The sequence below is a fragment of the Mus musculus genome, chromosome 13, assembly GCF_000001635.26.
Source record: "Mus musculus strain C57BL/6J chromosome 13, GRCm38.p6 C57BL/6J".
Classification (NCBI taxonomy): Eukaryota; Metazoa; Chordata; class Mammalia; order Rodentia; family Muridae; genus Mus; species Mus musculus.
Window position 1 is genome coordinate 64,682,609 of NC_000079.6, and position 24,294 is coordinate 64,706,902.

Below are 24,294 nucleotides of genomic sequence, written 5' to 3' on the forward strand. Positions count from 1 at the left end.
GTTAAAAGTGGCTTAGGTCTTCCCATGAATCAAGTCCATTTTTAAAAGCTGGAAGTTTATAGTAGCTCTTTGTTTTTATATTTGCTTTTATATTCTTAACATAGATGATATGCTCAATTTGTAATACATTCTCTGGGAATGTTTACAGAGAATAAATGGAGAACTGAATAACTTACTGTTCTTTTCACTACACATAGTTTTCTTTCAGTATTAAATACTTCTCTCTTGTAAGGTCCCATTTATTTTTAATAAACAAAAAATGGTTTCAACAGAAACTTTACCTTAAATTATGTATTGAACTTACTGTTAGCCTCCCCAGGAAAGATGGGAAATGTCAAGCTAAAGCAAATGAAAATATTAATGTAGATGCTTTGTAAAGTAGCACAAATTATGTTCACAATTCCATTGTTTGATAACAACAAAAACAACAACAACAAAAACAAAAAGAGTAAAAATATTTCAAATACAGCTGTTTACTCAGGAATGATAGCTAGTTCACAAGACCAATCCGTTCTTCTCCCATAGCTGCTTCCATCAGAGAGAATCTTCGCTTCCTTTGTAGAGGACATAATTTTAAATTTCCTTCTAAATGTAAAAATAATGAACTACAAAAGAGATGCACTTAGGTAAGGCCTGTAGATATTCCTTCTCAAGCTTGACGTCTGTGTATCTAGGGTGACTGCTAGGGCGGAGGTCCTAGAACTATTCTGAGGTGCTGTTCTTGACGTGGACCAGCAGGCTTCACTCCCCTCAAGGTCAGGTATTTGGTGGTTTCTGTTTCTCATCTCGGCTTATATTATTCATAAAGATTCTACATTACAAAGTGCTTGTCTAAGATCTTCATTTTTCTTTTTTTGCCCCCTTTTTTCATTTTTTATTAGATATTTTCTTTAATTACATTTCTTTTTTTATTGAGGAATATTTATTTATTTATTTATTTATTTATTTAAGGCATTTTAAAAAATTTTTATTTTATTAGATATTTTCTTTACTTACATTTCAAATGCTATCCCAAAAGTTCCCTATATCCTCCCCTACGCCCTGCTCCCCTACCCACCCACTCCCACTTCTTGGCCCTGGCATTCTCCTATACTGGGGCATAGATCCTTCACAGGACCAAGGGCCTCTCCTCCCATTGATGGCCAACTAGGCCATCCTCTGCTAGAGTTATTTAATGTGACTTGGATAATCAAAGCAGCTCTCTTCACAAACCTGGCTCAAATATTCTTCCTCTTCTTTTGTTTTTTTATCAAACAATGGGATTGTGAATATAATTGTGTTACTTTAGAAAGCATCTGCATAGATTAATATTTCCATTTGCTTTAGCTTGACATTTCTCATTATTTTTAAATCAGGTCCCTTTTTCATAAGCATGTAGGAAAATAACATGATCAGAACCTATCAAAATACAGCAAGAACCAGAATTTAGTGATAGGCCAAGAATTTTTGTGAGAATTTGAGATGATTGATTGTAAATGAATTATTTATTCTAGCTAGCCTGTAGAAAAGACACACACACACACACACACACACACACACACACACACACACACACACACACACAAAACCCTGGTATTTTGCTTGTAAGCTGTAAGCCCAGAGTGGGCCAGATCTATGCTATATTCACCTATATGCAAACAACATACCCCTTGCTACTTGCTGTTTGAGTCTTACCCAGGCTGCTCCTGCTCCTGCTTCCTGCCTGTCTTCAAGGTCCACTTCTCCTGGTCATATGCTCATGATCTCTTTGTCTTCTCTTTCCTTCTCCCCCTGGTCTCTCCTGAGATACTCACTAGATCCTCAAGTCTCACCTTCCTCTCTTTACTGCCCAATCACAGGCTCTAGCCTTTTATTAACCAATCAACTTTATATTATTGAGCAAGGTTTATATAACAAAGGCCAGTGTACATAGAATGCACTTGTCTGCAACCAGATCTTTGGGTTTAGAATTTAGCATTTGTATATATAGCACCAGACCAACCCCCCAAAATTGATCACAGGATGGGTAAGAATGTTTCTGAAGACTCTACCTAAAGGAGCTGATAGATAAAGCCATTGTAAAGTTAATGAGTCCAGGGACCAGAGAAGTAACAGAAACGATAAAAATTATCTAGGGTAGAAGTCAACACTAAATAAAAAGAAACCAAATCAAGGCCCCGATGCCTCCTCTAGGGAGACTTTGATGCCGGCTTGTCAAAGTTAGACTTTTTTGTTGTTAGCAGTTGAAAGTGTAGATCTCTTTTTCATTGGTGTCTAGGTTCACAGCTGTGGTTTGTCATGAGGGGGACTTGGCTTTTGCATCAAATGGTTTCAACTGGTTTGACACACTTTCATGTTCCAGACAACACCTCACCCTTTGTTATTTTGTTATTAGCCAGAGGCTCCATTACTATAATGAATACCTGAGAGAAATTGTCTAGAAAGAAAACCTCATTTTGGCTCACAGCTTCAGAGATTTTGGTTTATGATCAGCTATTTCTGTTACTTTTACAACTATAGTAAGGTAGGCACATCTTGGTGGAAGGACATGGTGGCAGAAAATTTCTTACCTCTGGAAGCCAGGAAACAGGAATAAATCAGGAAGAAGAAAAGGGCAAGATGTACTTCTTAAGGCACATACCCCATGTGATCCATTCCCACCACATAGGCCTCAATTCCAGAGTTCTACCACATCACAGTAGTCTCCTTGAAATTTGATACTGCTGGTGAATAAGACAGTGAATTAGTCAGCATCATGTTGATATGTCTCTTAAGTGCCACCAGAGACATACCCAGAGGTGTGCTTTATTTGTATTGAGATGTTTCCAACCATTCAAGATTAACCACCACAGTTACCATCTGACTCATGTCTCATGATTGTCTGCAGCAAAGCTTAGCTAGACAGCCTATGGGATTGGTGAGTCTCTTCTGACTTTTCTTGGGACAGATGAATAAACATCTGTCCATTCTAGTATTGGTACAGATCAAAGAAACAATCACACCCAATTCTACTTTGGTAAGCCAGTGACTTTATTGGGGTTACTGACAGGAGTGTGGATGACGCAAAGGTGGATGTACCACTGAAAAGCCTACCCCAGCATGGTGATGACTCATGAAAGCGGAATCCCTGGCATACTCTCTGTTCCTAAATTTCTGGTGCCATAATTCAGGGAACTGTGTTCTTGATGTACTATCTGGCAGGAATGAAGATATTCTAAGGAGACATTTGTGCTTCCCCCATCCAGCTACCAGGCTGTTAGGCAATGCACTTCTAGGAATTAGAATTCTATAAGGAATCTCATGCTGAAAGAACAAAAAGACCCAGGCTCTGCAGTGTGTGTGTGTGTGTGTGTGTGTGTGTGTGTGTGTGTGTGTGTGTGTGTGTGTGAGAGAGAGAGAGAGAGAGAGAGAGAGAGAGAGAGAGAGAGAGAGAGAGAGAGAGAGGTTATTTCTCAAACAAGATTTAATACAGTGACAACAACTTGTCAGACCATCTTGCAAGAGAGAGAGTGACTAGAATGGAGATAATAATGACTGGACCAGACTTTGGCCGTTCTGCTTAGTCATACCTCTTGTACTTTATTTATAACTAAAGCTCATATTAGGCTCCCAAAAGATGGATGTGGTGGGAACCACTGGACCCATTTGTTCCTCTTCTAGTAGAAACCACATAAAACGAATCTCCTTTTTTTTATTATTATTAATTTGTATTTTTATTTGGCTATGGCAGCTGAGCCTACCTTATCAGGGCTGCCATGCCCAGGCTTTGACCTCAACTCTGGTAACATTGAGTCACATGCATTGGTCAAACTACACAATCTAAGATACAACTAATATCTGAGAACAACAGAGTGTAGATAGTAAGTGTAGAGGTTTTTTTGGGGGGCCGGGGGCATATTAGTAAAGACTAAAAATTTGGCTCATTCACCTGGCATGTAAAATGATATTATAAATATTATTGTTCTATGCTAAAAGATAATTAATTTTTATTACACTGTCTGGACATAGTAAGTGCTTAGTAACTATGAACCTTATGTTAGACATAATTGTGTGTGACACTGCATGTTAGTCTCTGGCAAACTCACTCAAGCTTCTGTGCCAGACGTTGTGATCTGCTAAAAGGAAACTGGCATCATTATTGGCAAAGCAATTTGCCAGAAAGAATTTTCTTTTTTAAAGAGCACAAATGCTACATACCTCTATCCTTGAGAAAAATTTAAGTCTTTCATTGAATATGAGGCAAATGTCTAAACAATAGAAATGGTAATATGGATGAGAGAATATACCTTTGATTTACAACGGGACAGACTTCATTGCTTGTCTTCCTGGGAGTGAGGATTGCTTAATTGCTTTCCCTTTCATTTTCAAAAAATACACTTTATAATTTTTTTAATGGTAAATGACTAATGCACTAAACCTCTCAAGATATCTTTTAGTGAATGTCACTTTGTGTGAAAGGAAAGCAGCAATTGTTTCTAGACAATTCTGGAAGGTAATGTGACAACGAGAAGCCTCAGACTTCACATCCTAAATCCAGCATCAGTAAGAGCATTCACCAATTATAGATAAAGTTCCTTAAAGACACATTGTAGGACTCTAGGAATAATTAGTTAAAATACTGCTTAATAGAATCATGATAATGATGTCAGGGAGCTAGTTAGACTAGACAGACAGGGCCTAGAGGCTACTGAAGATGGGCCCTCTTCCCTTATAATCACCTTTGCTACCCCTTAATGTAAGAACTATCAAATATGAGTCTTTTCTATAAAATGCTACAAAACCTGTGTTTACAAAATGGGATTAAAATATTTTATTTCCCCATCTTGTAAGACATTTATGAAAATGTTTTAATCCTCCCCACCCATTAAAACCTTTGTTTACACAAAGGTCTACTGCTCCATTCTAGAAATTTGATGGCCTGGAGCAGTGGCCTTTTATCCTTTCCCCTTTATTTCCTTTTTGGATTGACCAACTGAATAAGAGTGTGACATCAGATGCCAACTTATGGGGAAAGTACAATTTCACCCCCCCAAGTTAGAATAAAAATCAAGTGTACTTCCTGTCTCCTTGTATTTTGGTCTTCTGAGCACAGCCTCTTGATCAAGAATAAAGTCTGCCTTGTCCAAATACTTCAGTTGGAGCGGTGGTCTCTTTCTTTCCAAACCCTAATTTTTTTCTAATACTTAAGATACCATATAAAAAGGTGCAAATATCAGGGATTAAATGAGGTTGGAACATTACATGAGAGCTACTTCCTCTCAGTCAAAGGAATAGAATTTGAGTTTTTAATTTGAGAATCTAGCTTTGGGTGAGACATGATAGTCTAAGTCACCTGCAACATGACAAACTAATGTCTCCGAGTTAATTCAACTGTACCTGCCAATCTCCTGGGCCTGGAGATCGCATCTCAGAGAAGCTGACTATAAAATGGTTAGCTCTTTAATGAGCTAATAGACAACCCTTAATGTAGTACCAGGCATATCTTTACTGCTTAGCCTTTCCCACTTTTTGGAGTTCTAAATAAAACATCACTTCTTTTCCATGCTATTTATTTATTTATTTAGTGGCCCAAATCCTAGGCATGCTTTCTATGACACTCTGATCTTTCTAGTTTTATCTTTGACCTCAGTTCCCATGCAGCTGCTTGCTTACCTCCATCCCTTAACTCAAATGCTTAACAGCTGTTTCTCTCCCATTCTTCATCTCCATCTTCCCAGCAGCTGCCAAGATTTATATTTGGACTGATGTTTTTCTCTCAAATTTTAATAAAATGACCACTGGGATTTTTTTCTGAGTCCTTTTCAAAATTCTTTTATCAACAAGACTAGGAACTCTTTAGTGAAGACCTCAGGTAACAGGGACCACATTGTGTAGTGTCTTGGAGACCACTGAATGAAAAAAGTAATAATAAAGAGGAAGGACATGATGTTAATTTTACTGGTTGAGAATAAGACCACTACCACAATCTTAAGCCAAATTCAAAGCAAGCTTCGATTAATTATTTTCCAGGAAGATATACTCTGGCCACTGACACTCCAGGGTTCACAACTTGACACAGCTTAAAGTCATCTGAAAGAAACTCCTCCCTTAAGGACTTGCCTAGATCAGATTAGATCAGGAGTATGTCTGTAGGAGTTTACCTTGATTATTAATTAATGTAGGAAGACCCAGTCCGCTGTGGGTGGCATCATCCCTAGGCAGGTTGTCCTGAGGTCAGATCAGAAAGCTAGGTGTGGTGGTTTGAATAGGTATGGCCCCCATAGACTTATGTGTTTGAATGGTTGGCCCATAGGGAGTGGCACTATTAGGAGATGTGCCCTTGTTGGAGGAAATGTGTCACTGTGGGGCAGGCTTTGAGATCTTTTACATGTTCAGGCTATGTCTAATGTGGCACATAGTCTCCTGGCTGGATCACAATCTAGAACTCTCAACTCCTCTGGCACCATGTCAGTCTGCATGCTGCCGTGCTTCCTACCATGCTGATAATAGACTACATCTCTGAAACTGTAAGCTAGCCCCAATTAAATGTCTTTTAAAAATAAGTGTTGCCCTGGTCATGATGTTTCTTCATAGCAATAAAACCCTAAGACACTAGGTGAACATTAAATCTATAAGTGAGCAAGCCTGAGAATGAGCCACCAAGCAGCATTCCTCTCTGTTTTGAGTGAGGCCCTTCTCCTACTTCCCTCTAATCTGCAACTGAAAAAGATTTCCCCAGACTGTCCATTGAATTGTACAAACTGCCTCTAACAAATAGGAAAACTTGATCCTAGTTGAAAAGTGATACAAATTAAGAGATTCTTTAGAGACACATATGAATGCTAAGGAAAAATATTGGGCCTAGGTAAATTACAGACATCACAAACCACTTCAGCAATAATGCATGTGGACTGCTTTTTATGTATATGATTATAACAGGGATCATGGATCTGCATATGCAGTAAAAGGGACATAACCAGAAATTAGTTACCTCAGTCAAAACAATAGCTGCTCCTGCAGAGGAATGCTCTCTTCTGTTTTGTAATTAAAGCCCTTGAATTCATAAATAATTCAGAACACTCACTTGTCTCCTATGTACAGCGAGAATAACCATAGAACCATAGAAAAGTTCCAAGTGTTTATGACTTAACGTCTGTTGATGGCACCTAGCGGGAAGCAGATACTACCTAAGCAGTACTGGTCTTTTATCAATTCCTCCCTAAGGCAGTGCCTAAAAACCTATCCTTTCTCTCAAGTTTTGGCCACTAAAAACTAAAAAATTATGTTTCTTACATGAATAATGATATGTGGGCAATTTTCAGTCATCTGAGTGTTAACAGCTTTCTCAAAACTATCTTTTAATGAGTCAAGCAACCTGAATAAAAAGAACTGGGTGGTTGAAATTTAGTCATTTTTCCATGAGTTATTGAATGAGGCAATAATTATATCATTAATACGGATAAGGAACCCTACTTGTAGGCCAGAACCAGGGTGGACAAACTCCTGTTCGCCTGGGTGCAACCAACAGAAGACTCAGAATAATGAAAAGTAAAATATCAGAGTTCAATGAAAGCACTCAAATTAATGCAAATATACACATAAGAGATATCACTTTAGATAAAGATAGGATCTGGGAGAACAAAGAACATAATCTAGAATAAATAGGTTATATAAGTTAAGAGCTAGTTAGAGACCAAGCCAAAGCTTATGGCCTAGGCACTTATTCATAAATAAGTCTTAGAGTTGTTATTCTGGGAACAAAGATGGAAAATAGAAAAGCTGTGATTACTTTCCTTCCTTCCTTCCTTCCTTCCTTCCTTCCTTCCTTCCTTCCTTCCTTCCTTCCTCCCTCCCTCCCTCCCTCCCTTCCTCTCCTTCCTTCCTCTCCTCTCCTCTCCTCTCCTCTCCTCTCCTCTCCTCTCCTCTCCTCTCCTCTCCTCTCCTCTCCTCTCCTCTCCTCTCCTCTCCTCTCCTCTCCTCTCCTCTCCTCTCCTCTCCTCTCCTCTCCTCTCCTCTCCTCTCCTCTCCTCTCCTCTCCTCTCCTCTCCTCTCCTCTCCTCTCCTCTCCTCTCCTCTCCTCTCCTCTCCTCTCCTCTCCTCTCCTCTCCTCTCCTCTCCTTCCTTCCTTCCTTCCTTCCTTCCTTCCTTCCTTCCTTTCTTTCTTTCTTTCTTTCTTTCTTTCTTTCTTTCTTTCTTTCTTTCTTTCTTTCTTCCTCCCTTGCCCCCCCCACCCCACGTGTGAGTGTGCATGTGTGCATGCATGCAGAAGAGGATAATATAGGCAATTGTGAGCTCCTCTGTGTGGGTGCTGGGAACCAAAGCAGGACCTCTGTAAGAGCAGAACGCATTTCCAACTTCTGAGCTATCCCTCCAGCCCTTAGATTTTGGCGTTTAAAAAATGATTATATATCTGTCATTTTATACCACTGTGATAGTTTGTATATTCTTGGGCCAGGGAGTGGCACCATTTGTAGGTGTGGCCTTGTTGGAATAGGTGTGACCTGGTTGAAGTAGGTGTGTCACTGTGGGTGTGGGCTTAAGATCCTCACCCTAGTTGCCTGGAAGTCAGTCTTCCACTAGCATCCTGTCTGGATGAAGACATAGAACTCTCAGCTTCTCCTGCACCATGCCCGCCTGGATGCTGCTATGCTCCCACCTTGATGGTAATGGACTGAACCTCTGCACCTGTAAGCCAGACCCAATTAAATGTTGTTTTTTATAAGACTTGCCATGGTCATGGTGTCTGTTCACAGCAGTAAGACCCTAACTAAGACAACCACTCAAACTAAATGTTTCCATGGATTGAATCTGAAATGTTCCCCAACAGGTTTGTGTTTTGAGCACTGGCCCCTAGCTGGTGGCATGGTTTTGGGAGACCCTGGAACCTTTAGGAGGTGAAGCACAGTTAGCAAAAATAAGTCACTAGGGGCAGGTTTTTGAAAGTTATACCTGGCACCTGTCCTAGTCTCTGCTTCTTGGTTTATCTTGATGTGAGAAGATTCCATCACACACTCAACTGTTACAAACTTCATTATGCTTTCCGCATTGTAAAGGGCTAAAACTCTCTGAAACTATGAACCAAAAGAAATCCTTCCTCACTTAAATTGTTTCTTCCAGGCATTTTGGTCAGCCCTCTGATGCGTATTTAATCTTTATAAATGTGCTCTGCTTTAGGAGATGTTTGATCATCAATATCCCATTGAAACTGACTTATACTAAAAGTTTAACTAATTTTTAAAAATGAAGATCTAGGGTATCTATCTGCCTCTTAAGTGTCTGGAGCAGTAGATATGGAGCATGGGTGTGGAGGGAATGTCAATCAACTCAAACTCACTCACTGCAAGAGTATACAGGGCTTTATTTGAGATCTTGGAAACTACAACTCAGGAAATCGAGATTTACATAGCTCTAAATCTGTTTGCTGAAGAAGATGGGAATGTGTGAGTTTCTATTGAGCAAATAGTGTTCATTTAGTATAAACAGTGGCAATTCTTTTGCCAGGAAACCAGTTAAGAATAATGGTTGCTTTGAGGCTAGAGCTATACAGTCAGAAAAGATAAAAGAAATCTATATGCTTGTTAAAAGTCTAGAAAACAGGAGTCTGGTGCTCACTAACTATCTATCTTAAGTATGGACATAATGTAACTCTCTGTTTTAGATACTGCCATCAGCAGGTAGAGGTAACAGGTCAATGGGCAGAAGCTCACCTGGTGGGTAAGTCTTGTTCTTCATTACCATCTCTTTTCATGGTGTTTTCATCATGGGTTTTCCTTTTATGTCACACAGTCTCAGCACCTCTTCAGTTTGCTGATTCCTTCTCTTAAGTGTCAGCAAGAGGGCTTTTCCAATTACTTATTTGCATAGGTCCCGATCTTAACGGAGCCTAAACAATGCTTTACTCCTGGTATGCTCCTCAGGAACTAATTCAGGCACCCACAACACATCATCTATAGCTTTTGGAAATGAGACAGCTCAGTGAGGAACTGAGTTTTCAGGGTGTCAGTATGTTCTTCAGTATGTTCTTCTCTGACTGAGTGTAGGGACAGAGGCTTCATGTTAAAAAGAGGAACTCAGAAAGTGCTGCCCACATTTAGGGTGGGTCTTCCTAGTTCAAATGATCTTATCAAGACAATATCCCTTGTGTGCTCATCATCTAAGCTACTAGTTGATTATAGATCCAGTTAAGTTGACAACCAAGATTAACAATCACAGAACCCTCTGTGTTCATTAAATATGTAATACTGAGCAAAAGAAGATGGATACTCTTCCAGTGGTTGTGGGAGGCGTGTAGAACTTTCTTGTTCCAACATTAGTGTTTGATTTCCAACCTGCAAATTCATATACAATGTCTGACTATATTTCTTCTTATTAAAAACTTTGATTTTACTTAAAAATAATTAAGACCTAGTAGCCTAAAACTTGCTTATTTCTTGAACATTCCCACTGAGGATGATAATAGAAACTGTTTGTGCCTTGAGATAAGAACACCATTGTTTAGTGTTTGAAGAGGAGGTTTTTGGTTTCTTTGGAGACTCAGTTGTGTCATGTGATGTTTCTCTGGAAACTGTCTTATGAGAGGATGTTTTGCTGAGAACAGACACATGGTGTTTTCCTGGAATTTGTCTGGAAAAGGACATGTGATGTTTTGCTAGAGTGGACACTTGAGGGAACATGTAATATTTGCAAAGACACTTGAGGGAACATGTAATTTGCAAAGGGTATAAATATAACCCAACAGACAGTGGGTAATGCTGTGTGGTATTTTTTTGCTTTTATACTTTTTTTTTCAATTTTTTTATTAGATATTTTCTTCATTTACATTTCAAATGCTATCCTAAAAGTCCCCTATACCCTCCCCACATCCTGCCTTCCTACCTACACACTCCCACTTCTTGGCCCTGGAGTTCCCCTATATTGGGGCATATAAAGTTTGCAAGACTAAGGGGCCTCTCTTCCCAATGATGGCCGACTAGGCCATCTTCTGCTACATATGCAGCTAGAGATACGAGCTCTAGGGGTACTGATTAGTTCATATTGTTGTTCCACCTATAGGGTTGCAGACCCCTTTAGCTCCTTTGGTACTTTCTCTAGCTCCTCTATTGGGGACCCTGTGTTCCATCCAACAGCTGACTGTGAGCATCCACTTCTGTATTTGCCAGGCACTGGCATAGCCTCACACAAGACAGCTATATCGGGGTCCTTTCAGCAAAATCTTGCTGGCCTATGCAATAGTGTCTGCGTTTGGTGGCTAATTATGGTATGGATCCCCAGGTGGGGCAGTCTCTGGATTGTCCATCCTTTCGTCTCAGCTCCAAACTTTGTCTCTGTAACTCCTTCCATGGGTATTTTGTTCCCAATTCTAAGCTTTGTTGGTCTTCGTTGGTCTTTGCTGATATGAGTCTTTGCTGATGATGCTGTGGCATTGGTTTGCTTTGCCTTCTTCACTGATCATCCTTTGTCATGACTCTGTAGAGAAAAAACACACCAAAGGACTTCTGATAGTGTTCCAGTGGCTTCTTGCATCTTCCGAGGACTTGGGCCGATTAGCAGAGCCTCATGGTTCTTCTGAATCAAACCACTGCTGCTGATTCGTGTGAACTGAGCTGCTGCTATCCTGACAATGCAGATTGGAATCTTCCCAAAGACTTGTTTCTAAACAGGTCCACATCCTCCTTTGCCCTATTAACCTTTCCTTTCCACTACTTTTGGTGGGTGGCTGGCTAGAAGGGAGGTTAAAGTATTTAAGAAACCTCATTAAAGTAGGTTTTGAAAAATGCAAGCCTACAAGTGTTTGCTGCTCATTACTTGTTCTTTACTTTTGCTCAGGTAAAGGCTTCATGGGTAGAGTAGTCACAGGATTAATAAATGCATCTTCTTCATCAGCCCAAAGCAGTTCAGGAACTGAATTTCAAAGTTACTTTAAAAGTATTGAATTATCTGCTTTCATCTCTGAATTTTAACACATTTGATGAAAAATTAGGAATGCACTTTACTCTTACTTCCTTATTAAATATGATAAAAATAAGCATACTGATATCTTTGAGATGATTTTGACTTATTTATAAATGATCCTAGATTGTTATAACACCTCTCATTTAAAAAAGGCTTTAAAAGTCTTTCTATAATTTCTTTCTTTTTTTTTTAATAATTCCTATTTACAAGAGAAACTTGCATGGTTTCTGGATTGTAATATAGTGTAATATAGTGCTGTGCACTCTGAGACTCATGCTTGTTTAAATCACACAAGCAGGAGATAGATGGTTCAGTGGTCAAGACTGCTTGCTGCTCTTTCAGAGAGTCTGAATTCAGTTCCTAGCAACCATGCTGAGCCCCCCCACATGCAACTTCAACTCCAGCTCCAGCGTATCTAGTGTCTTCTGGTCTCCATGGCTCCTGCATTTAAATGCTCATGCACATACACACATACACAAATACATAAAAAATTTTAAATCTTTAGATCACAGTCATATGGACATTGGAATACTAAAGAAAATGTTTCTAATATTGTAAATAACAAGATCATGCATTGTCTAGAAGCCACAAATGCCCAAGACAATCAAAAGCCTCCTGGTTTACTCGTGTGCAAGACTTGTTAAGGGGTCTGTATTTACTATGACAAAAAGTATTTTGGTACTGTGAGGATGAGTAACAATGGTGCAATGTATTGACATGACTGTGTGACTGGGCTCACTGCTATAGTACCTTAGAAAACTTGGTTCTGAGAGCCAAGTGTCCTAGGGAGTAACCAGAACTAAGGTATTGTGAGGATTTAGAGGCTGTAAAATTATCCCAAGTTTCTTTAAGCAGTAATTGGTCTCTACTTGCTGTCAACACATGAAATATTAAGTGTTTGAGATGATGTTGGTGTATGGAGTGTATAAAGGATCTTGAAGCCAGTAGTAGAAGTTTTAGAATTGCATCAAGGATGGTGGAGATCTGGGAAGATAGTGGCATATGGGATAGTTTCAATAGGAAGGCCCCCATGGGTTCATATATTTGAATGCTTGCTCATTAGGGAGTGACACTATTTGACAGGGATTAGGAGTTGTTGCAGTGTGTCACTGGGGGTGGGCTTTGGGGTTTCAAATGCTCAAGCTGGGCCTAGTAGTGCTCTCTCTTCCTACTTCTTATGGATCTGAATGTAGAACTATTGACTCCTTTTCTAGCACTATGTCTGCTTGTGTGCATTGCTGATAGTGGGATAAACCTCTGAGACTATAAGAAAGCCCCAATTAAATGCTTTCCTTATTTAGAGTTGCCATGGTCGTGGTGTCTCTTCACAGCAATAGAATACTATTTAAGGTCCCCATATATTATTTTGGATAACCCTACACACTATTCATTCAACATTCAATCCACATTAACTTCTGCACTGAACTAAGAAACTCTTCTTAGGGAAGTTTTAGGAAAGTATGTCAGGATTAGATTTGCATTTTAAAATCTTACTGTGAAGGAAATGTTAGAGAGAACAAAGAATAGAGGCAGAAAAAGCCTGTGATGGTGATATGAATTCAAGACTTAAAGAGGTGTTGTGAAATAATTCAAAGAACTTCTGAAGCAGGAGAGGTTGGGCCTGTGGGTGGTGAGCAGAAAACTCGGGATGTCAAGAGGAAATTGAAGAGACAAAAGGCCAAAAAAAGTTCCTACACTTTGATAGGCAGTTCACATTTGGAACTTGACTTCTAGTGAGTCATGATGTTGTATATATATATCTGGAGTCTAACTCTTAATGGCACACAGTGCCCTACATAAATGGCCACTCTCAAGAAAATCAGCTTACATTGTAAGTTCTCACATTAAAAAAGGAAAACAGGAGATCTACAATTTCTCCTGGATCACACAGGAGTCCCATATGTAAAAGACTAAATATCATCACGTCAACTGTTATAAAAGACCTTCCCCATCCTCTCTAGTGATATAGTTTCCTTCTGGGAACTCACCCATTATTCCATTGCCATGAATCTTTATAAATTCTCTTTGTCTTTTTGTGGCTTTGCTAAATTCTTTGTACTGTTCATATTATGAACCTTCCACATGACTCTTCACATGGCAGACATGATGGTGCAAGCCATTGAGAAAGAAAATTTGAGGAGAGGGGAGGGAGTTATGAAAAATGGCAAGGAAGTTGGGGAGGGAAGAATTTTAGGCACCTGAGGAAAATCTAAGTGAAATATAACTCAGGAGTTTGGTAGACAGTCAATCTGTGGCTTGACCAGGACAGCCTGGTCTGGAAATCCTATGACTGATAAGGTAAAAGACCTTTTGAACTAGGAGACAGGACACTAAGACAGTTCGGGACTGGATCTTACAAGACCCTGGCTTTGGACAAATACTCATGATATCAGCTCCAGATGGTCCACAGATCAAAGTCTCCTTGGTTGATAATTTTTTTGTAACTATATTGGTTTATGATGGAACCCCAGAACAGGGAAGAAATCTCCCAGTTTTGCCAGAAGAAGACAGGTCACTCTTTACACATCACTATGCTATTGTTCTGTAACTAAACGTGAAACCTTTGCTTCTTGGAACCAAAATATCTCATTATTGTAACTGCAGGCTTTTCCACCCATGCCCCAGTTCCCGGATAATGACTTGGAGGCTTATTTATTTATGAATAAATGCCTAGGCCATAAGCCAGGTTTGTTCCCAAACTAGCTTGTAACCTACATTAACCCATTTATGTCTGCCATACGGCTTGTTACCTCTCTCTCAGTTTCATACAACCAACTTCCTTTGAGTCCAGGTGGGGAATTCTTTCCTATGTTTCCTGTTCTCCAGAGTTCCTCTCTCTCTACTAGATGTCTCACCTTCTAACTGCCTCAGCTTATTGAACATCAGCTTTTTATTGACAGGTGATACTTCCACACAGATAACTATTACCTATTTATCTTTGAAAACATCTATAGGAAGCTAAATGAAGCTTAGTTCTATAATTAACTAAACTAGCCCCTAATAAGATCATAAGTTTCATTGACTGTTAACTTGCATTTCTTAATTATTTCAGTTTGTAATAGCAACTTTTTTATTAATCATTTTATTCATTTACATTTCAGATGATATCCCCCCTTCCAGGTTTCCCCTGCAAACCCCCATCCCATCCCCCCTCTCCCCTTCCCTTTGCCTCTATGAGGGTGCTCCTGAACCTACTCACCCACTCCCATCTCACCCCTCTAGCATGCCTCTATGCTGGGGCATCAAGCCTCTACAGGACCAAGGCAGTGGAAGTTAAAAGTAAAATTGAGACATCCAGAGACCTGCCAACGGCCATGCCACATGGCACAGGTGGGGAAAGGTGTTCCCAGACATCTGCTGCAGGACCTTAAACTTCTAATCTTCCTCCCTCCATCCCCCATATGTTATGATTACAAAGGTGATTACAGCTATCCTCAGAGTATTAAGGACTGAACCTATAGATTCTTTCACATGGAGTAAGCACTCTGCCAACTGAGCTGCATCCCCGGGCATCTGCTTCTTGTTTTTAAGTTTAAATTATTTTTCACCATTTTTGTTACCTTTCTGGTCAAGTAATTTGGAAATTGGCAAATTGATGCCTCCCCTCAGCAAAGAAAAAGAGCCTACATTCATATACGCATGTGAGGATTCATGGCCTAAGCTCATTATACCCTCCAGAAGAATGGCAAAATGTGTGATTTGTGAAAAATTTCAGCCTTATTGTGTAGTATGGTTCTTTTTTCTCTTCTTGTTTGAGAAGAGGTCTCATGTATCCCAGGCTAGCATCCAACTTGCTATGTAGTTAAAGATGACTTAGATTTTCTTGTCCTCCTGTCTCTACCTCTTAAATGCTGGGATTACAGTCATGTTCTATCACAAGGGGATCAAGCTGAGAGCTCTGTGTATGTTAGGCAAGGATTCTACCTAATTGAGCCACACCACTAGCTCTATTTAAATGTCTATAAAAAGAGTAGATTTAAAACTTTTCTCTATAAAAATAAGGTAAGTATATGAAGTGGTACTTACATTAGTTACTGTCTTAGGCAGGGCTTCTATTCCTGGACAAAACATCATGACCAAGAAGCAAGTTGGGGAGGAAAGGGTTTATTCAGCTTACACTTCCATACTGCTGTTCATTACCAAAGGAAGTCAGGACTGGAACTCAAGCAGGTCAGAAAGCAGGAGCTGATGCAAAAGCCATGGAGGGATGTTCTTTACTGGCTTGCTTCCTCTGGCTTGCTCAGCCTGCTCTCTTATAGAACCAAGACTTATAGAACCAGCCCAGAGATAGTCCCACCCACAAGGGGCCTTTCCCCCTTGATCACTAATTGAGAAAATGCCCCACAGCTGGATCTCATGGAGGCATTTCCCCAACTGAAGCTCCTTTCTCTGTGATAACTCCAGCCTGTGTCAAGTTGACACAAAACTAGCCAGTACAGTTAGCATGCTATAATCATTCCACGATGAATATATATGTCAAAGATTAATATTGCATTTAATAAATATATAAAATTATTTTTCTCAGTTAAAAATAAAAATTCAATTTAAGTCTCATTATTTGAGTTTGGAACAATTTATAAAAAATTAGTTCTAATGTATATGATTAAAGTTTTTAAAAGACAAAAAAAAGCTGAAACTAGGTGAGAATAGCAAATACAAGGAGAGATAAAGCTATAAAATTAGGCACACTTATGGTGGAAAAAGAAAGCAGAGAAGAAAGGAATTTTGTAGAAAAGAGAGGCATTTCTAATGCAAAGAGAAGGAAATGGAGCAGCTGCCTGGTGGAGTGCCAGGGCATTTCCTCCAGATGCCCAGGCCATATTGGCCAGCTACTCTCTGGAGTGAGCATCTTGGGGAGAGGCCACCTTTCTGACTTCTGCTACAGCACTGGATTCTCTATGTTCAGAAATGTGTTAGACACATCAAATGGTAGTGGACATGGGTGTTTATTTTCTGCTGGCTCATAGTGCCTGTTTCTGGGGAGGGCTAGAGTTTATTAACCTTGCTTTCCTAAGGGCTTATATGTATTTTTTATCTCTGTGTTTGTGTGAATGAGCCATGTATGCAGGTACCACTGAATTCTCTGGCGCTGGGGTTGCAGTTGGTTGTGAGCCACGTGGTGTGGGTACTAGGAATTGAGCTAATGACTTCTGAAAGAGCAACAGATACTCTTAAGCACTACAACTTCTTTACAATACCATATTGACTATAATATTTATATGTTTTTTTGTTTTATGCTGGGCATTTAATGCTTCTTAGTCAACTTTCTGGTAAATATAGTTATTTACTTTAAATATTTTTAATTTTATCTTTTTTTCTTTTTTTCCATTTTCATGTGTGTGTGTGGTGTGCACATGTGTATATGTTTGTAATCCTGTGTGTACATACATGTAGGAAGCCCATGTTGCATGTGAAATCTATGATTGATGTTGGTAGTCATCCTCTTTTAGTCTTCTACCTTATTCATTGAGGCAGGGTGTCTCAGTCAAATCCAGGACTCATTGTCTTGCTAGCCGTGTTGCTCCAGGGATCTCCTGTCTCAGACTTCTATGATTACAATCACAGGTGGGCTTGCACACTCACCAGGATTTAGTTGTGTTCTGGGGACTCAAACTCTGGCTGCTGGGGAAGATGTTTAACTATAGAATAATTTTTATCAGCCCTGATTATTATAATTTTCAATAAAAAATGATTTATTATTGTGGTGTGTGTGTGTGTGTATACATACATTGCTGTGACACACGTGGAAGGCAGAGATCAAATTTGCAGTCATTCTCTCTTTTTTTTCTTTGCCTGGGTTCTAGGGACTGAACTCAGGGTTTCAGGCTTGTGTGGCAAAGACTTTTACTTACTGAGCCATTTTCTTATGCCCAGATATTTTCATTTTTATGTATCTGATTTTAATTTGAGTTTGGAGGAATATATTCTATTGCTTTTTTATCTGAGGAATTTCATTCCTAGACCTGGTGACAAACTTACTTTATTATTTCCCTATGGGGTTCTCCCAACTTTATGGGATCTGATCTTTTTAATTAACATACTTACTCAGCATCTTGGATCTCTGAAGACCAGTTCCTTCCCTTCCCCACATACATGTGATTACATGAAGACTTGCCATGTGATGACCTTTAAAACATATACAGGCTTTACTGACAGTGTATCACAAATTCTATCTCAGTGGAGAATGCAGTTTCTAGACTCAACTGTCTTACTGTTTTTGACAGGAGTTCTATCTGGAAAGGTACAGAGTTCATTAGTTCTGTTTACCTTAAAGGAAGAGTACTTGTTTAATCATGTAGTAAATACCTGTTAATGTCTAGACATTATTTACATTATAGGCTATAATTAAGCAAATGTTATGCACTATTAAAAAGATGTACCCCTTGCCTTCTACTGATCAGTCAAGGGTATACAGGATTTGGGGCAAGGGAAGAATTCTAGCACCATAGCACAGGTAGAGCGGCCGGAGGGCAACCTTTGGGAACCTGTTCTCCCTTTCTACCTTGTTTATGAGGCAGATCTCTTTTGTTATTTCTGCCTCTATGCTACCTGTACATGCAAGTATCTAGATGACTCTCCTGTCTCGGTCTCCCATTGCACTTTAGGGGTGCTGGAATTGCAGATGTGTACCATCACATCTGGGTTTCTTTTTATGGGTTCCAGGGATTGAACTCTGGTCATCATTTTTTGCCCAGTAGAAGCTTTTAGTTGAAGAGCCATCTCCTTGATCCCCAAAAATGTGCACCATTGAGTCCTGCCATCCTGATATCGATTTAGCCTGGGATTCTGTGTGCTAGGAATGGATCTCCTGTGTGATTACAGGGAACACTGCTAATAAAGAACAGTTACTTTCAGGGCATCCCAAGGCTCCAATGATCAAAGAAGAGGATCATTGGCATAATCTAAGTCAACTTATTTTTCTAGTTTGTGTTGTGTTTTAGAGTTGTGACACTTTGCTGAATATTTCAGCATAGCACTCCATTAGCCAATGGAGAGGAAGGTGCATTTAGAGGTAAGTGAATTCTGATGGCACTATTTGATTCCTCATTTTGAGCATATTATGAATAAGCAATTTTTAATCTTTGGTCTATGAGATAAGCCAGTCAAGTTTCTTTCACATTTCAGTTGGGTTTCTATCCTTACCAACAGGAAGTCATTGATTTTGTGGTTTGCTAAAAGAATCATTTTTTAAAAAATTACCTTCAAAAATGTGTAACATGAGATGATAAGACAGCTCATCCGGTAAAGACACTTGTTATGAAGGCTGACAACCTGAGTTTAATCCCCTAGACCCACATGCTAGAAGGAAAGAACTGACTCCTGCAAGTTGTCATCTGTCTATGCGTGCACCAGAGTACGTGTGTACACACACATCATGCATGTACCCAGAATGAAAAAAAAAGTATAATATATGGGGGCTGGAGAGATGCTCAGCTGTTAAAGGTGTTTCCAGATTTTCTAGAGGACCAGAGCTCAGTTCTCAGCACCCACATAGAGTGGCTCATAGTCCTCTGTAACTCTAGTGGATCCTCCACCATCCTCCAAGGGCACGTTCACACACTGGCACACTGGCACACGTGCAATCACAGACACAGTCAGATGCAGACAGAGACACACATGTATGCATTCACACACACACACACACACACACACACACACACACACAAATAAGGAGAAAATATCACTTAAAACATTGCATAACATATAAATATGAAGTATGAGTCTTAGTAGTTTGGACTGGTATAATAGGTGTTGATATCAGGACCTCCAAAACCTGTGACATCACATAGGTGGGACCTGCAGACCTGTTGCCAAGGCAACAGCCACCATATTCCCAGAATCCACTTGACTCACCTCCCACCTTTATCTGAGTTACGTCATCACCCATATATAAAGAAAAGCCTCCCTGATCGATCTCTCTCTCTCTCCCTCTCCCTCTCTCTCTCTCCCCCTCTCTCTTTCTCTCTCTCTCTTTCTCTCTCTACCCCTCTCTCCCCCCACCCCCGGCGTTCAAGATCATAACAATAGGTTGGGGTGCTTGCTTACTGTCTGTTGGATGTGCTCTAAGTGGCTTTATCTGAGGTTTGCAGTCTGTTGGTAATCTTATTTCTGGACTATTTCTTCTTAAAATATTTCTTCTGCTTTCCATCTCATGCAGATTCCAATTACATAAACATCAGATTATTTGATAAAATGAAATACATGTTCTATAATTCTTGTGTGCTCTGTCTTATGTTTTTCATTTAAAAAAAATCTGTATTTACATTTAGGTAAATTGTATTGATTTCTCCTTAGGCTCTTATTTTTTTTTCCATAGCTACATAAGGCCTTTTGATAAGCCTGTCAAAGCCATTCTTTGTCACAGTTACTGTGTATTTTATTTCTTGCTTTTCTATTTTATTCATAGTATTGCTTTTAAATCTCTGCTGAAAGTACTCACCCTATTTTGTATTAGATCGTGTTAGATTTTCCATTAAGGTCTGAATCATATTAATTATAGTTATATTTAATTCCTTTAGAAAATTCTAAAGTACGTGTCAGAGATAAACCTAGTTTATTACTCACTTGGGAATGTATCATTTCTTACATTTTTCTGTGGATTACAGTGTTTTAAAAAGTTAAATGCTTTTCGCCAAGATGGCGCTGAAAGCGAAGAAGGAAGCTCCTGCCCCTCCCAAAGCCGAAGCCAAAGCGAAGGCCTTGAAAGTTAAGAAGGCGGTGCTGAAAGGCGTCCACAGCCACAAAAAGAGGAAGATCCGAACGGAACGTCACCCACCTTCCGGTGGCCCAAGACCCTGCGGCTCCGGAGGCAGCCAAAATATCCTCAGAAGAGTGCTCCCAGGAGAAACAAGCTTGACCACTATGCTATCATCAAATTCCCACTGACCACTGAGTCAGCCATGACGAAAATAGAGGACAACAACACTCTTGTGTTCATTGTGGATGTTAAGGTCAACAAGCATCAGATCAAGCAGGCTGTCAAGGAACTCTATGACATTGATGTGGCCAAAGTCAATACCCTGATAAGGCCCGACGGAGAGAAGAAGAAGGCATAAGTTCGCTTGGCTCCTGATTATGATGCCCTGGATGTTGCCAAAAAGATTGGGATCATCTAAACTGAGTCCAGATGGCTAATTCTAAATATACACTTTTTTTTTCACCATAAAAAAAAGTTAAACATCTTATATTGAGAGGTAGAGTCTGAGATACTGTTTTTGGTGTTTGTATGTATATGGCACATATGTAGCATGTCTTCATGTATGTAGGACAATGTGTACAGACAGGTAGGGTACACACCCACTTGGGAGCCAGAGGTTTGTAGCTGCAGCCTTCCTTGATTTCTCTCTAAGTTATTTACTGAGACAGGGTTTGTCTTTTGAACCCAGAGTGTGCCAATTTGTGCAGACTATTTAGCCTGTTTATCCTAAAATTCCCTTTATCTATCTCCCAAGCACTGGTATGACAGGTAGGCTTCCAGGAACACCTGGTTTATATGAGGGTGCTGGAGATCCAAACTCCAGTCTTCACATTGCTGTAGCTGAGCCTAATTTTTCTCCCCAACTCCTGGGGCTTTGTTTTCATGCCTCAAATGGGCATATTTTTCCTCTGGACTTCTGGTGTGAGGTCTTACTAGTTTCCTGAAAAATATGGTAATCATATTTAATTAACTTGTTTTGTACAACAGCCTCGTCTGAATTGAAACATTATCTCCAGGTCTGGGGAAGCTCAGAAGTGAAATAAGCCTCCCATGTTGGGGAAAGCAGAAACCTGCAGGATTCTCCAGCTTTATAGAAGCTGTGAACAACTGTGGAGTAGAGGAGGCTGAGCAGATGAGCTGAAAAGAAACTCTTACACCCATGGAGCTGCCTGCAAGGTGTGGAGAGAGAGCTCTAAGGTTATAGCTTTCTGAGTTACCACCTGAGCTGGGGGGTTCTCTCTCTCTCTCTCTCTCTCTCTCTCTCCCTCTCTCTCTCTCTCTCTCTCTCTCATGTCTTCCCAGTAAAATTATGTTACACAACAGCTTGTCTCTTTAAAACTAAAGTTGTCTGGTTTTTAATGGTTATGACTTCAAAACCAAAACCAAAACCCAATAATCTCTGTTCCATGGAAATACATAATGAAACTGAATTGTGATCTTTACCCTTTTAGTGAAACCACAAGTATTTATAATTCTTGTTAAGCTTATACTGGCTGTAAATGTTCTTTTACTTAAAAACAAATAAACAAACAAGATGTAAAGTAATTAATTGCAAAACATACTGCCTGTGGCAAACATTATCTTTCTCCATCATGAACTTTTAATTTTTCTCAACATAAATAAAGCCCAGGAGGAAACTATTAGAAATATTCTTCTCCCCAAGTCCAAATGCTGGGTTTAATTCGCTTTATGTCTCTCTTCATGCAGATTTATAACAGGGAAGATTAATGGTTAATGGGAAAAGAGATCATTTTTTTCAGTTGTACAGTCACAGGTAAGATACCCTTTGCCAACTCTTACTCAAACTAGTATAAGTAACCCTAATTAAATAAACATGTTGTATGAAAAGAAAAGATATGAAAGTAAAAGAGACTAGTTGAGAAGAGGAAAGGAATCACTCAGAGTCGGTGGTTTTATTTGTCAACTTGATGACATCTAGAATCACCTGGTAAAGGGGTCTCTGGGCATGCTTGTGGGGAATTATCTCCACTAGGTTATTGGGATGGAAAGAATTGCCTGCTGTTGACTCCATTCCATGGGTTGGGATTCTGAATTTTATGAAAAAAAGAAAGTGAGCTGATCATGTAGTCTATAGCATAGAGTCGCTGGCTCTTTTTCAAGGTCTAGGGAGGTGCCAAGCCCAGCCAAATAACCTCTGACTCTTTCCTTCCATGGCTGTGGGAAGAACGCCTCTATCTCCATCTGCCTCCTCTGTTATACGTCGTAGTTTACAGCAACACTCTCTGATCTCAGCCACCTTGACATGGATGTCAGTATGAAAAGAAAAACATTGGGAACTTAGTACTCCCTTCCTTCTCAGTGAAAGTCTTCCTTCAAGTCCACTATCCTGCCAAGAGTTCAGAAATCTTATTTATAGAAGTAAAAATCTGCACAGTCATTCCCAGGTTTGTTTTTTTTTTTCTATTTTGTAATTAAGAAATATTGGGTAAATAGAGGAGTTTATAAAAAAACAAAGAGCAGAGCATATTATTTTATTTCCACATTTAATCCTCCTTATATAAGCAATTCTTATGTGCTGAGTCGGAGTCCCAGGGCTTGCCTACTTAAAATCTATTCCTTTCTCTTGAGTTAGGCTTCCTTTTTCAGACACTGTATCTCTTCCAGCCTTGCTAGAAGACTCTGTGATTCAGGTGGACACTTAGTTGTTACTCTCTAGTAAAGGGAACAGCCTGGGACTGTGAAACTGCAAAATTGACTATTTTATTTGCCTTATTTATTTATTTATATTAAAAACAAAATTCTGACAGTGATGGATTTGACAAGCTTTTAAAGTGTGTGTATGTGTGTGTGCTATGTATGTGTTCATGTGTGTACTTGTATTTGTATGTGTCTGTGTGTGTGATTCCAAAGGTAGTTTTCTTTTATTGCTCTCCTTTTTTTCTCTCGCCCCTCCCTTTCCCTCCCCTTCCCCTTTCTTTCTCTCTCTCCCCCCTCTCTTCTCTCTCTCTCTCTCTCTCTCTCTCTCTCTCTCTCTCTCTCTCTCTCTCTCTGTATGTCTGTATCACTGGGCCTGACTTTTCTGACTTAGCCACCACCCTAGTTCCACTAAAATATAATGTCTTATCTTTCAAATGGCAGGTCACCACCTTACTTGACTGGAGTAATGTGGATAGCAAGTCTCATTTTGGCTTAAGCCAGATTTAAGGCTTCGCAGTAAGTAAAACACACCTAACCCTCTGGTGAGATTTTTCAATGTTACATTTAGTTGCATAATTACCTGTGGAGACAATATTCACCATCTGGCATTGTGTTCTGTCCTTACAATAAAAAGAAATATTTTAAACAAGATTTTTAGGACCCATGAAATACTGTCCACCAGTAACCATGAGTAACAGAATTAATCTATTTTAGAAATTAACCATATTGGTTCATTATAAAAACACTGGTTCTTTAACCTCATATAAATTTTTATAAATTACTGATGATTAAGGGTTTAGTAAGAATAGCAGATTTTAACCATACCACTAAACATTAATTTTGACACATTATGTAACTTTATGTTTCAAAATAATCTCATAAAGTTCTTCTGTCAAGAAATAAGGTCAAAATAGAAGTTTTACCTGTTTTTCTGTGTTGTAATGCTTTTGGCTGGCTTGGGCAACTGCATAAACATTTTCAAGGTGTTATATTACCCCTTAATGTATATTTTTTTTGTATTTCATTTA

At 39.4% G+C, this 24,294-nt stretch overlaps 1 pseudogene; it reads left to right on the plus strand.

Moving 5' to 3' along the window:
• On the plus strand, positions 20,533–21,077 carry Gm7065 (predicted gene 7065; annotated as a pseudogene).